Genomic DNA, 14330 nt, shown 5'->3' with positions numbered 1-14330 from the left:
GCACATTTGGGGGCATGCTAGTGTTATTGGTATTGCGGGTGATTTCGTGTTATATACTGAGCTAGTGTTATTGGTGTTTATGTTTGTGCCTATCATACGGTGTCATGTTGGGATTGATTATGAGGAGTCCAATTACAAATATTCATCCTTTGGGGCGTGGCTACTACCAAGTTGAGTTTGACTCACCAACGGCGTCTGATCTTGTCATGCACTTGAGCCCCATTGCACTGCGTACAACCCAAGCCTTCTTTGCACGGTGGCAGCACGGCTTCGACCCAGCATCCGACCCTCTAGCTGGAGTTTCAGGCTTTCCCGTGACAGTCTACTAAAGTAACTCTACATGATACCGCAAATGATAAATATGTGCTATGCACAAATGTACATCGTCAAATGTAGTGCTCCTCTGTCTTTGCCTCCTGGTAGCATAGCTGACAAATGCGGTCATCCGAGATCTGATGCACATATCGCCCTGTCTCAATCCGCAGCTAGTGTGATGAGGTCTAGATCTGTCCAATGGCACAACGTATCCCATGTGATAGGTGTACATCCATGTACGCCGGGCGGGTGATAAAACCATCTTGTGAGAGGTGCAGAAAATGGCTCTTGTAATGAGCCATTTTCGTGCCTAAGGGCTCAAGGGGACTAGTCCATGTCCTCTCTGTGTCCACTCTGATGATATCCATCGTAATCACGCGATTCTGCTCTAAGCGGGTGAGATCCAAAAACGGACAATCCAAGCTGTACTGAAAGGGTGGGAGTGCCTCTATCCTCAAACCATGTAGGTCAAACCGTGATCTCATCTGAGCATACCAGCAATGAGTATCTCCATCCTCTGCCAATTGTATGGATGAGGTCAATGCCAATCGGGAGTACCTCTGTTGAGGGAGCTCCCATAGACGTAAAAAGGTAACTGCCTGGAATAGGCCCTCGGTCACTACTCTAGTGCGGCACCCAACTGAGCCCGAACAATCTCATGTGGCACCGATGATTTGCTCCGAATCATGCGGGCAATCATCATGGTCTCTCCATATGCCTCCATTCCTCATCCGTCCGTCTCTGAGATCTATGATGTATGCTGGGCCCCCAAATTGGAGCTCCGTATAGGAGGGTTGGTGTGACAAGTGTATCAAATAGCCACAATTTGGTGTGCACACTGCCTCTCAAGTACCCCGAAGGTTGCATGCCCTCGAGCTAATCTAGCTGTTGCTGCCTCCTTTGAATTTTCAAGGCATCACTTTAAATGTACAATACGTGGCGCAAACACCAAACAGGCGCTAATAAGTACACCGACAAAGTTCAAACCAATATACAAGCATGGAATGATGATCACTATCAAATAACAAAAGACTAGTGTCTACAATGCACATAAAGTGCTGAGTCAAGACTCAAAAGTAAAAACAATGAAACATACCTAAATGATAAATCATAGAGCCTGCAATGCTCAATCAGAGGCTGGAGCATGAGAAGTACTGATGTCATGATCATGGCTGCCTACATGACCAATCTGAAAGGTAGTGGCATCATCCTCTGGACTCTGTTGTGTCTCCACCTCCTCATTTCCCTCCTCCTGCTCCATCTCCCACTGAGTAAAGGGATCTGCCTTTGCAGTCGCACCCTTGCAAAGCATTCGCAAGGGTGTGCTTACAAAGACAAGATCATTGGCCTTTTCTACACCAAGGCGGTTCCTCTTCTTTGATGCAATATGGTTGTAAGAACTCCAAAGCTGCTCCAAACAAGAGGAGCTTACAGCTTGGCTGAGAATGCGGATAGCCAAGTGTTGCAACTCAGGCCCATCTGAACCATAGTCTTCCCACCACAAAGCAGCCCCAACCTTCAACCTATCCTCTTGTGCATCCGCACAACCAAAAGCACCACGAAAGGACCTGTATGCAGCAAGCTGGTCTTTGATTTTGCGCCTAATGCCTCCATCTGGCACTAGACGATCCAAGATGCACCTCCAACCATCATTGATCTCTCTGTCACTCTCCTGTCCATTACCCTGAAACTCAAGGTCCACCATATATGCAGCTGCATGCATAGGAGAGGCATAGGAGTTCCATCTCGTCACACATAAGGAACGAATCTCCTCGTATCTGTCCTCATCGGGCTAACTCTTGCAACTTCTCTATCATTCTATCCATTGCCTCATACACCTTCCCGATGCATGGCTGCATAGCATCTACAAGCCTCAACAAGTGGACAATAGGCCTCACCATAGCATCAATGCATTTCACATCCTCCCAAAAGGAAGTGCTCTCTACATGCTCCTTGCATAATATGCCTATGGCTGTCGAAGCCGATGTAGAAGTGGTGAACTCGTCGCTGATGAAGAGCTGCCTCAATGCACCAATGTACTCCCTCAAGCGGGCCAGCATCAAGAAGTTGAAGGCAAATCAGGTGTCTGAGTATTTGAGAAGTGAGAGCCTTGATTTCTTGGAGAACTCGTGGCGGAGGAACTGGTGGTTCAAGACAAATGTGACCATTTGATTGGCCTCCTGAATGATTGACTCAATCCATGACATCTTTCCAATATCCTTTAAACGATTGTTCAAACAATGTGCCATACAATATGACACAGTCATGTGTGGATACATGCCCTGTTTGCACTCTTCCTTGTCCCTGAGGCATCATGTGAAGAAATAAAGTACATCTCGCCACGGGAATATGCAACGAGACCATGGAGGGACCGCTTTCGTGTGTCACTCCATCCATCTCCAATGAGTGACACTCCATTCTTTGCCCATAGCCGCTTTGTGTTCTTTGCAGCTTGCTCGGCAAGGCGCTTCTCCTTGTCGAGCAATGTGGTGCACAGAGACTCCAATGATGGGGGGGTGTAGTTTGGACCATACTTCTCAATCCTTGTCACCATAGCCTTGAAGTACTCTGATCTGATTACAAAAAGAAACAAGTGAACTTTCAAGAATGAAACTTAGAAAAATCATGTCAAGAGGGAAGAGTCAAGGCTTACCTAGAAGTATGGAAAGCAATATGGTCATGGAAGAAGAAACGAAGCACAGCTCTATCAACCTCTTCCTTCTTCTTAGGATCCCAACTTCCCACAAGTGTACTCTGTCGCCGCGCAGGTGTGGGCACCTATAGGGGCAAAGCTTGCAAGACCACGGGCGTGAACCTACTCCACTTCTAGGGCGGTTGGCATTAACCTCTTCCCACCATGACCAACCATTGGTTCTTCTAGCACCACCACGACATGTGGAGCCGAAGGTTGCTTGTGAAGAAGATGCCATCAGAGAGGGTGAAAGTTGAGAGAGAGAGAGAGAGAGAGAGAGAGAGAGAGAGAGCTCTTAAGGCTTGAGGCTTAAAAGTTAAGAGGCTAGAGCCTAGAGAAAGCTTGCGGCTTGAGACTTGAGAGAGAGAGAGAGAGAGAGAGAGAAATGAAATGATATATTAACGTCTTCAAAAGGCCAAAATGACCTATGAGACCAAAAAGGTTACAACAATTGGTGGATCTGATACAATGTCTGTGTAAGGAAAGCTAAAAACAACTAAACAACTAACTGAAACTGAAACAACTATGAGGAAAAATACGGTACCAGGAGCTCCTAATGGATAACATCTGGGAGGAAAACTCCAGCAACAAAGAGAGAGAGAGAGAGAGAGAGAGAGAGAGAGAGAGAGATTTTATTAACGTCTTCCAAAAGACCGAACTCGGCCTATGAGACAAATCGGTGTACCTGTATGGGGTATCCTCTGTCATCCCAACAAAATGAAAAAGTACTGAACTAAAAAGCTGAATCTAGGTGTGCAATAAGTACAATGAGTGGGGGAGGGGATGGAGCTCTACTACTAGGAGAATGCAAAGCTATATGCATGGAGTATACAATCATGATATGCAACCTAGCTAGCTCCATCCTGTACCATACTGGAGAGAGAGAGAGAGAGAGAGAGAGAGAGAGAGAGAGAGGCATGTGGGAGAGAGAGAGAGAGAGAGAGAGAGAGAGAGAGAGAGAGAGAGGCATGTGGGAGAGAGAGAGAGAGAGAGAGAGAGAGAGAGAGAGAGAGAGAGGGAGTGGGAGAGAGGAGAGAGAGAGCGCTTGCTGCTTAAGCTCAAGAGTGGGGAGAGGGAGTGGGGCAGCTGGCCAAGAGTGAGAGAGTGGGAGAGAGAGAGAGAGAGAGAGGAGAGCTCAAGCCTTATAGGCGGCTGAGGGCTCCAAGTCACGGGTGACGGTAGGCCACAGTGCCAACTGGAGGAAACGGGCGTAGTTGCCAGCCACCAACGGGCAAAAGCGGTAGAAAAAACGGCCAAAAAATGGCGGGAAAAAAGTGAAAAAAACGGCGCAAAAAACCAGCGAAAAAAAAAGCATCCCGCCTTCCCGTTCTAGACCCGTCCCCGACAGCGCACGCTCGTTCCGCTGTTCCCGAGACGCCATCTCCTTGTGATGCAAGCGCCCGAGGCATCCCGCCCGTCCCTAGACCGTGTCGGAGCGCCATGCCGTTTCGGGACGGCGTTTCCGCGTCCCGTCCCCTCTGTCCCCTCCGTCCCCTGTTACTATGATCCAAATGTCTCTGTAATCCCTCCGAAGAGTCTGAGATTAGAACAGTATCATCTACATATAACAAGATGGGTATCAAGACCCCTGCCAGGCATGCCCCTAGGCCTCCCAATCTGTCTACATAATTGGAGACCACATCCATGTACAGTCCAAAGAGGGTGGGTGATAGCGGGCATCCCTACTTCACCTCTATCGTGTTGGTCACCATATCGGATAGTCCGCTTGGAGCTTGGACTATGCCTGTCATAGACTCATACAAAGCATATATCCCCCACTGCATATCCTCAGGTACCTCAATGTCCTGCAATCTGTGCATAAGCTTGGCACGTGGTACGGTATCGAAGGCTATGTCCTGCAATCCGTGCATAAGCCTGGCACGTGGTACGGTATCGAAGGCTTTGTGTAAGTCCACAAAGCAGCAGCATATCCTTCTCTTTTGTGCCCTGCCCTCTTCAATAAGTGCCCGAAGTGTAAGTATGTGATCCAAGGTAGTAAATCCTCTCCTGAAGCCGGCATGTCCCTGTGCTCGGTGACCATGCCTCTCTGCCCATCGGCTCAGCTCTGACTCCAATATAGAGCCATATAGTTTGGCCAAGTAATGACCAATCATGATCGTCTTGTAGTTGCTTGGTACCATGGGGTCCCCACTCTTAAAGAGTGGTACAATGGTATGTTCTGTCCAGCTTGCCGGGAAACCCTCACAAATGGCACGATTAAACACATGTACAATCAGTGGAGCCAAAGTGTCACGTGCATATGAGAAGTGCTCTCCAACTAGCCCATCATGATCCCGGGCCTTTTCATTCTATAGCCTGTCCATCGCATCTAGCACCATCCGCATAGTAAAAAGGTGCTGCTAGCCGGTATAGCTCCCAGTGGAGGGGGGTGGGGGGCTGTCCTGGTGCATCATACAGCTCTCTAGCATAAGCATGCCATGCCTCAGGTGCAGTAATCGGAGTACCAGGCTGTCTCTCCTGAAATATCTTCCATGCCCTCTTGATGTCCTTCCCCAAGAAGAGTTGGTTGATCTCCTCCTCTAACTTAGCCAGGTAGGCTCGTTTCTTCCTTCTCACAAGGCGCCTAAAGATCATCTTGGCCTATCTGTGTGTGTGAGTCCCAATGGCAATCTCACGCTGTAGCTGTGCTCGTGTCTCATGCTGTGTGTGTGTGTGTGTGTGTGTGTGTGTGTGTGTGTGTGTGTGTGTATATATATATATATATATATATATATATATAGAGAGAGAGAGAGAGAGAGAGAGAGAGAGAGAGAGAGAGAGAGATGACTGTAGAACCGTGGTGATCTTCTCGACTGCTCGCCTGCGACCTGCTCGACTCTGTTCGCCTACGCTCAAGACCTACACATTGCGACCTGCACGTCTTCTTCTTCAGACCTGCGACTTCTGTCCTGCACGTCTTCCCTGTACATCTCCTTCTGAGTGTGTGAGTGTGTGTGTGTGTGTGTGTGTGTGAGAGAGAGAGAGAGAGAGAGAGAGAGAGAGAGAGAGAGAGAGAGAGACTGTACATCCCCTTCTGAGTGTGTGAGTGTGTGTGTTTGTGTGTGAGAGAGAGAGAGAGAGAGAGAGAGAGAGAGAGAGAGAGAGAGGGTCTGTGAGAGAGAGAGAGAGTGTGTGAGTGAAAGAGAGAAAGATAGTGTCGAGAGAGACAGAGAGAGCAAGAGGGAGAGGCTTCTTGGCAACCAACTGCTACTTCACCGAGAGAAGGAGCCAAAGCGAGACAGAGGAAGGAGGGAGAGGGAGGCTGTCGCTCCTCGAGGCTTGGTGGTCAGTTGCAGCAGACTGCTGAATTAGGGTTTGCAGGTGCTGAATTAGGGTTTTCAGGTGCTGAATTAGGGTTTGAGAGAACGGGTTTTCTTTGCTTTTGTACATGGATTTGGATGACCCAGCTGCTGCTGTTGGTGGCATGGCTGCCAATAGCCTTAACATGGATCTTATTGAGGAGATGATCGAGAAGGATGTGGGTTATGCTTCAGATGCCTCGGAGCAACAAAAACGTCAAAGGCTTGATGTTGATGCAAGCTACACTCCGGTGAATGTTGGAGAGAATGCAGAGGAAAGTTCTCAGGTACCTTCTCCGGAGTTTGCACGTTTGCTGCAGATCACTGGTGAGTGTGACATGATCTTAGGAATTCAGTGGTTCCGTCAGTATGAGCCTATTCTCGATTGGGGCCAAGACACTTTTACTATATGTAAAGGTTTTCTTGAGCCTGTCATGATTCGTGGGGATAGAAGCATTCTTGGTATCCCATTGATTTCGCATCTCCAGGCCAGACGAGCTATCTGCAAGGGAGCAAAAGGAGCACTACTTTATGTTCGTGCTCAAACAGCCTTTACCTCATCGGTAGCATCCATCTCATCCTAAGTCCCTTAGTTAGCAGACCTCTTGTCTAGACATCAGGACATTATGCTTAGGGACGATCTCCCACCCAGTCTCCCACCCTCTCGCCTCGAGGACCATCATGTTGATTTGGTCCCTGGATCAGATCCTCCTAACAGGTTTCCCTATCGTCTTTCCAAGACTTTAGAGGGCGAGTTAGAAAAACAGTTATCTGAGCTTCTTCGAGTCGGATTCATTCGGCCTTCTTCCTCACTATTTACTGCACCTATCATATTTGTCCAAAAGAAGGACAAGTCTGCACATCTTTGTGTAGACTACAGGGCATTAAATAAACTCACCATCAAGAATAAGTTTCCTATGCCAACGATAGAGTACATTTTGGAGCGTTTAGACGGTGCTAAATTTTTCACTAAGATCGACCTCAAGAGTGGTTACCATTAGGTCCGCATTTTCAAAGCTGACATTCCAAAAACAGCTTTCCGGACAGAGCGTGGTCACTACGAGTTCGTAGTCATGCCTTTTGGGATTACAAATGCACCCGCAACCTTCAATAATGTATATGACAAAGAGCTTTTGGGTGTGATCACAACACTCAAACATTGGAAGCCTTTTCTTTATGGACAGGTTTTCACAGTCAAAACAGACCACCAAGCACTTAAGTGGCTTCAAACCATGCCCAGTTCCCAATGGAGTGATTGACAGGCCAAGTGGAGTCAACTCTTCCAACAGTTTGGAGGAATACATCCCTAGTAAGCATAACCCAGTAGCAGATGCTCTTAGTCGAAAGGCCAGCATCCAGGCAGTCCAAGAATCTACCATTCTCGAAATCACGAGGAGGACTTAGATAGCATGAAAGACCAATATGTCGACCCCCCCGAGTTTGGTACTCAGTACAGTTTGGCCCTCAATTCGGAGCCAGGCCATTATTCAGTACAAAACGGTTGGTTGTTCTTCAAGAACCGCCTCTGTGTCATTCGCGAAAAGCGTTCCGCTCTTCTTCTGTCCATCACTCCTTAGTTGGAGGACATAGGGATATCAACAGTACCCTCCAAAAATTAGAACGGTCCTTTTATTGGCCAAAGATGAGGCGTGATGTATATTCACATGTTCAAGCCTGTAAGATTTGTCAAAAAGTAAAGGTTCCACATACAAAGAAGGCTGGTTTACTTCAACCTTTGCCTATCCCCGACGAACCTTTCATCGACATATCTATGCACTTTGTAGGGCCTTTACCAGCATCCACCGGATCTCGTAACACTCAATGTTTCACCATTGTGGATCGCTTTAGTAAATTTTGCATACTCATCCCATGCAAGCATACGGCCATAGCCGAGGACGTAGCCCATCTGTTTCTTAAGCATTGGTACCCAATTTGTGGTTTGCCTAGCACCATAACATCATATAGAGATTCCAAGTTTACCTCGCATTTTTGGAGGGCATTATTTGACAACTAAGTTGCAGTTGTCTAGTGCATTCCATCCACAGACAGATGGCCAAAGAGAAATTTATATCCAGTTGGCCTTTGATGTTCTCAAGTCATATTGTCATGATCAGCAGTCCAAATGGGAACATTATCTTCCATTGGTCCAAGCTATCTTGAACGACACTCATTCATCCAGTGTCGGATGGACTCCATATGAAGCAGCCTTTGGTCGGTTGGCCTTTGATGTTCTCAAGTCATATTGTCATGACCAGTAGTCCAAATGGGAACACTATCTTCCATTGGTCCAAGCTATCTTGAACGACACTCATTCATCTAGTGTCGGATGGACTCCATATGAAGCAGCCTTTGGTTGGTTAGCCTTTGATGTTCTCAAGTCATATTGTCATGACCAACAGTCCAAATGGGAACATTATCTTCCATTGGTCCAAGCTATCTTGAATTTCATCCAGTGTCGGATGGACTCCATATGAAGCAGCCTTTGGTCTTTTGACGAGATTAGTGTCTCGATCTCTAGAGGCTAATAAAACCACAGAAGCATTTTCCGAGATTATTGAGTCAGTCAAGGACCGCTTGACCAAAGCACAGGAAGCATATAGCAGACATGCGAATAAGTCTTGACGAGATGTCCACTTCAAGGAAGGGGATTGGGTCTATTTGCGGATCATGAAACAAAGATTTGAAACAAGTGGGCAAACGTTGTCCCAAGCTTTCATTTTGTAGTTTTGGCCCTTTTTTCCAATAGTTAAGAAGATAAGTGATGTCTCCATGAAGTTAAAGTTGCCTAGCAGCTAGACAATGCATGATGTTTTCCATGTTTCTTGGCTAAAACCATATGTTGGACCAAAAGTGTTTGATGTTTCAAATGAACAGCAACCAGACGTGGTAGACAAAGCAGAAGTCATCGAGCCCGAGTAGATTCTTCTTCATCGTTGGAAGCATGGTTCCGGTTGACGGATATGTCAGTTCTATATGAAATTCCGAGATCGAGGCACCCACGAAGCCGTATGGCTAGACGAGGAGTTCTTTCAAGAGTACCCCCGGTTGTTGGCGGACTACTTGGAAGCCATGAACCTGCCGCCAAGCTAAGCAGGAGGGAATGTCATCATCATCAATGCAACATTGTAACAATATTAGAACCCAGTAGGATGATATTTGTCTTATGCCGTGACCCCATTGTAATCCTTAGTCCAGGATAAGTCAAGCACGAGCTACATACGTCATTCTCAGCCATAGTAAGTAAGTCAGTCAGTCTAAGTCCCTTAACCCACTTAGAGAGACACATTCATGCATATATAGTCAGTAGACACCTTAGGGTTTGCATCAGAAAGCATCCTGCATATTGCACATCATTCATGCATAGCATCTAGACCATTGCAGGAACCCATATATCATCTAGTATTTATCAAGATATTTACTATGATTTTTTTGGTACTTTTTTCATCATTTTCATCATTTTATACATATTCTATGCATTATTATGGACATGAGCAGAGGAGGGATGCAATTTGCATCTATGCACGCTTAGATCGCTTCTATGTTGATGATTGGGTTCTTGATAGGGGAGGACGTACACTCATAGCACCTGCCACCTCCAAATCTGATCATTGCCCATGGGTTTATGTATTAGAGATCCAGGATACCATGGTTCTACTCCTTGTGTGCATATTCCTAAGCATTTCTACTCAGATGTAGAGCTTTCACGATAGGTGATAGATGTATGGAGATCTCATGACTTTTTTGATGGCAAGGGAGTGTGGCTTCCACATTGCAGCATGTCAGTGATTTTTACCGAAAGAAAACGGGAGAGTATCTATTGCCTCTATAGTATATTCCTCCTCACACACCTTGAGATGTATACACACACCCAGACAGAAAAAACTTATGATTACCCCCTTGGAACATCCAACAAAAGTCCTCCTAGATGACAACCACATCGCAATCATCCCAAGCCGACACCTTCCTTGCGAAGCTCATCTCGAGTAGATGTCCGTAGAACTCTCATATGCATAAAACGGAGTTCGATGGGGGAAGATACCCGCCGTTGAAGGTAGGTAGGTTCACTAAAATGCCCAAAAACACGCTCTCTGGAAAGTTTTTGTTTTTTAGTCTAAAAGAGCCATTATTTGTTAGCGCAACCCTCTTGTACATCAATATTGCCAAGCTTGTAACTTGAGTGTCTAGGCTTCAATTCCAGAGCAAGAAAGTACACCGGTAAGCTCATAGTACCCACTTTACAACTGAATGGTCCCACACTTTATCGGACTCTCCATCCCATAGTGGCACTTAGAATAAAAGTTGCAGCCTCATGGCATACTTTGCCACCTTCAACTGGTCAAATGGAGTGCTGTAAAGCACAACACGTACACCATATACACCTCCATCAAGCAGGTGGTCTTACATAGCATCCATCTACCTGCATACCCTCCAAATGAGCTAAAACCAATGGAATTTAGGCTGCAATCACATAGCCTCAAACTTCAAACAGCCATATCTCACAGCCATGGACTTCAAAGGATAAGTTGTAAAGCACAATAGGAGGACACCATCATATGAGCCTACTGACCACCACTTTGGACACATGTTCACCTCCTGAATACATAAGCTCTCGGACATCATATAGCCCCCTTATGAACATAGGTAACCACAAACGTATGTACATAGGCAAACCATAAACCATATGTACAAGGCCACAAAACTGGTGCTTATTCCAGCCACAACAACACCCATATGTACAGTGGCAAAAACAGCATCTAGTAAAAACAAAGACCTGTTGGGGGTGGCTAGTTGCACCATATAAAAATCCACACAGCGTCTCTTGTCAATTCAGCAAATTACTTCTTGTATTGAGCATGTTGTCCATTAAATGTTGGTGTCTTTAAGTGTATTGATTAGCATTGTGTTCAACCAAGTTACACCTCACACATATGTTTATGTTCCTTTCAAATTGCTTTGGAGGAGTTTTGCTTGGTTGCAGGGGCTCTCATTAATTGGCATAAGTCAGTTGGCTTTTGGATTAGTGACTCCCAAAGAGTCAATTGGGGTGTAGAGCTCAAGTTTACTTGGATTGACAAAGATTGTACTGCTTGATATTTTGGGTTTCAAGTTGGGGTTGAAATTTCGCGTGCACAATAGTCTGCACCAATACTTATGAGCATTAGGAAGAAACCTCTTCATTGGAGTTCTAGGATATTGGATCTAGCCTCCGGAGCTTTGGTGGTTAACCAAGTATTGCTTGCCTTGCCTCTTGTCGGTGGTTCTCTCATGAATGCATTGGCCCACTGCAAAGATTGGTCTGGAACTTTCTTTGGTCAAATTTGGATGGTTCACTAGACACTCGGGCCAGAGTGGCTTGGGAGACTATTATACACTCCATACATGAAGGGGGCTTGAATATTGTAGATCCGGATATACAATGCAAGGCATTGCCTTGCAAGCTATTTCTCAGAGCATTCCTCCAAGATACCGAGTCTTGGAAGTTTTTTTTTATGTTCCACATTTCTGGTTGTACACCTCGTGGTGGTGGAGATTGGATGCTCAGTTCACACTTTAGTTTCACTAAGGTAGAGTATGTAATAGCCTATAGGCCACCTCTTCTCCACTTATAGCTACCATTATCAGAGCGTGGAGTAGCATGAGACCTTTTTGGAGACAGAGGCTTCCTACATTAGTGGATGAGGGTGATAGACAGCCCATTATGTGGAATAACCTCATTAGAAATGAGGTTGGATGACCTATGGGTGCGTTTGGATATATGCAGTGGCTTGGCTGGGAGAGATGTGCATCAATAGTTATTTCCTTGGAAAGCTTTTAAACGTCTCCTTATGGATCGGAGACTTGTATCTACCCAGCACCTTAGAGGGAGTCTTAGACGAATCGATCAAAATGATGAAGCTATACCTCATGAGTGGATTATTGGCACATTTCACGATCAACATCATTCTAGGTGGCTGGGAGTTTTCTCCAAGACAAGAGTGCCATTATAGGTGTTAGCCTTGCTAGATCAGGATGAGGAGGGAGATCATGTTTTTGTTGAAATGTAACACGTTGGAGATTATTCCGGGCATTACCCTAAGGAAAGCAGTGGCATGTTGACCTTCCACCTAATATTGTGACGCATGGGTCTTAGTGGTTATGGATGTATGGTAGATGTCGTATCAAATATCTTCATTGGGATTCTGGTGAGTGGGAGTGGATTGATGCAATCACTTTTACTAAGAGTAAGCGTTTTTTCAACTACAGTGTCCGTAATGCTAGGCTCCTTCTACTTGGGCAGATTCAAAGGACTCCTACTCTCAGGCCACATTGGGAAAGCTATAACATCACCCCATTGATTCAAAAGAGATTTTGCCACAGACTTTCAAACTCATACAAGAGGAGCCAAATCTCTCACTTCTTTGGTTATTCTTACATGGTAGCCTTCCCACTAATTAGTGGAGAACGATTTTTGGAGTAGACCCCACCTGCCCCATATGCCAAGTAGCTTTTGAGACACTCTTATGGCGACATGGGCTCATATACAGGGACCTTCCAAATCTGCGCATGCAAAGCGCATTGTTTTCATGAGGGAGCGGGATCAAGGGATCTTTTTCTCAACGACCCCCACAAGACTCTCTTGGCATCTTTGTGCCCCATATTGGTTGAGATCAACCTACATTTTGGCATGAGGTTTTGTTTTGCACTGTCTTCCAGCCATGATTTTGTAAGGTTTATTCATGCTTAATATAAGTCTCCTTTTTGCAACCGAAAATAAATGATAGGCAGAAAACTAGTATAGTTTGGAGGATGAGAATCATACACCAAATGAGAGGGGTTTTGAGAAATGATGCAAATCAGAGTTAGAAAAACTCATAAGCTTGTGATCTGAAGCTTGAAACCCCCCAAAAAACCGAATATGATTAGTGCTAATCACCTGCGTAAGGACGGTGGGCTAAAACTGATGAAATGCTTGGTTCTCCGCAACCAGTGGATACTTTGCTTCAAGTTTTGATGCGCCTACTCCTTGTACACTCAATTATCAATGGCTAAAAGGAATTTGATGAATTCGAATTGTAGGCAACGATTTTGAATTTTTACTACTACATTTTTGCAGCGTCTTTTGAAGCCGTTTTTGCTTGAATAGGCTGAGCCCTTTGAGTTGTCTTGAAGGCCCTATGCTTAGTTTTCAAAGAAAAGCTCACAGGACTGAGAAAAAAGTAGATTAGTGAAAGCTAGATGAGGGAAGAGAGATGGTTATGGCTAGTAGGGTTATAATTATAGCTTAATGATGATAGCTAGAGATAAAGGATCAACAGGCACGCCGAGTGGGTAAGCATTGACATGTGTGGAGGAGCACCAAGAAACAGGCAGGGTTGACTGTTCCACGAAGCACCGGGCAACAGTCTAGATGGCAGAGGAGGCTCGAAACGGCGAGGCGCACGAAGGAGAGGAAGTGCAGCCATCAAGAGGAGGGGGGGTGAGGAAGGCAAAGAAGGCAGGAGAAAGCAATGGTGGCTGGCATGTTGGGGATGGGGGGGGAGCAGCAACTAGCATGGAACACTTTCAAGTGTTCCACGCATGCACTGTAGTATCACATAATCCTCGTGACATAAGGCTTGAGTCTAATACCATTGACTCGAGCCTTATGTAACTTTCCATCAAGATCCATCAACTGATAACTGCCATTGTCAAACACCTCTTGAATAACATACGGACCCTCCCATCTCACTTTAAACTTGGTTTGAAAAGTTGAATCCAAAGCACTGTTATACCTCATAACCAACATACCTTTCTGCAGCCCTTTCTCCTTAATCTTTTCATTAAACATGTCAGCTCTTCTCTGACCCAACCGCTCATAGAAGCCACTTTCTCTATCCAATAACAAGGTGTGCATAGAAATGAATCTTTCCTTGACACGTTTATCCTCGGCCATACCATGCTTTAAAACAAATTCCAAAGATGGTAGCATTACATTGACTGGGAGCACACACTCTTCACCATATACCAAATGGAAAGGAGTATAACCTGTAGCAGATTTTTGGGTC

At 45.6% G+C, this 14330-nt stretch overlaps 1 protein-coding gene and 1 pseudogene across 6 annotated transcripts in view; one reads left to right on the top strand and one right to left on the bottom strand.

Annotated features, from left to right (window-relative positions):
- The window catches only part of LOC147613583 (uncharacterized), a 60309-nt gene that overhangs the window by 4911 nt on the left and 41068 nt on the right, over window positions 1–14330 (top strand). The gene's annotated exons all lie outside the window — the stretch shown is intronic.
- On the bottom strand, window positions 1442–2216 carry LOC147613584 (uncharacterized; annotated as a pseudogene).

This window comes from Cibotium barometz, chromosome 43, assembly GCF_041138505.1.
Source record: "Cibotium barometz isolate CiBa-2024 chromosome 43, ASM4113850v1, whole genome shotgun sequence".
NCBI lineage: Eukaryota > Viridiplantae > Streptophyta > Polypodiopsida > Cyatheales > Cibotiaceae > Cibotium > Cibotium barometz.
Note: the sequence above shows the minus strand (reverse complement) of the source record. Positions and strands in the feature narration are given on the sequence as shown.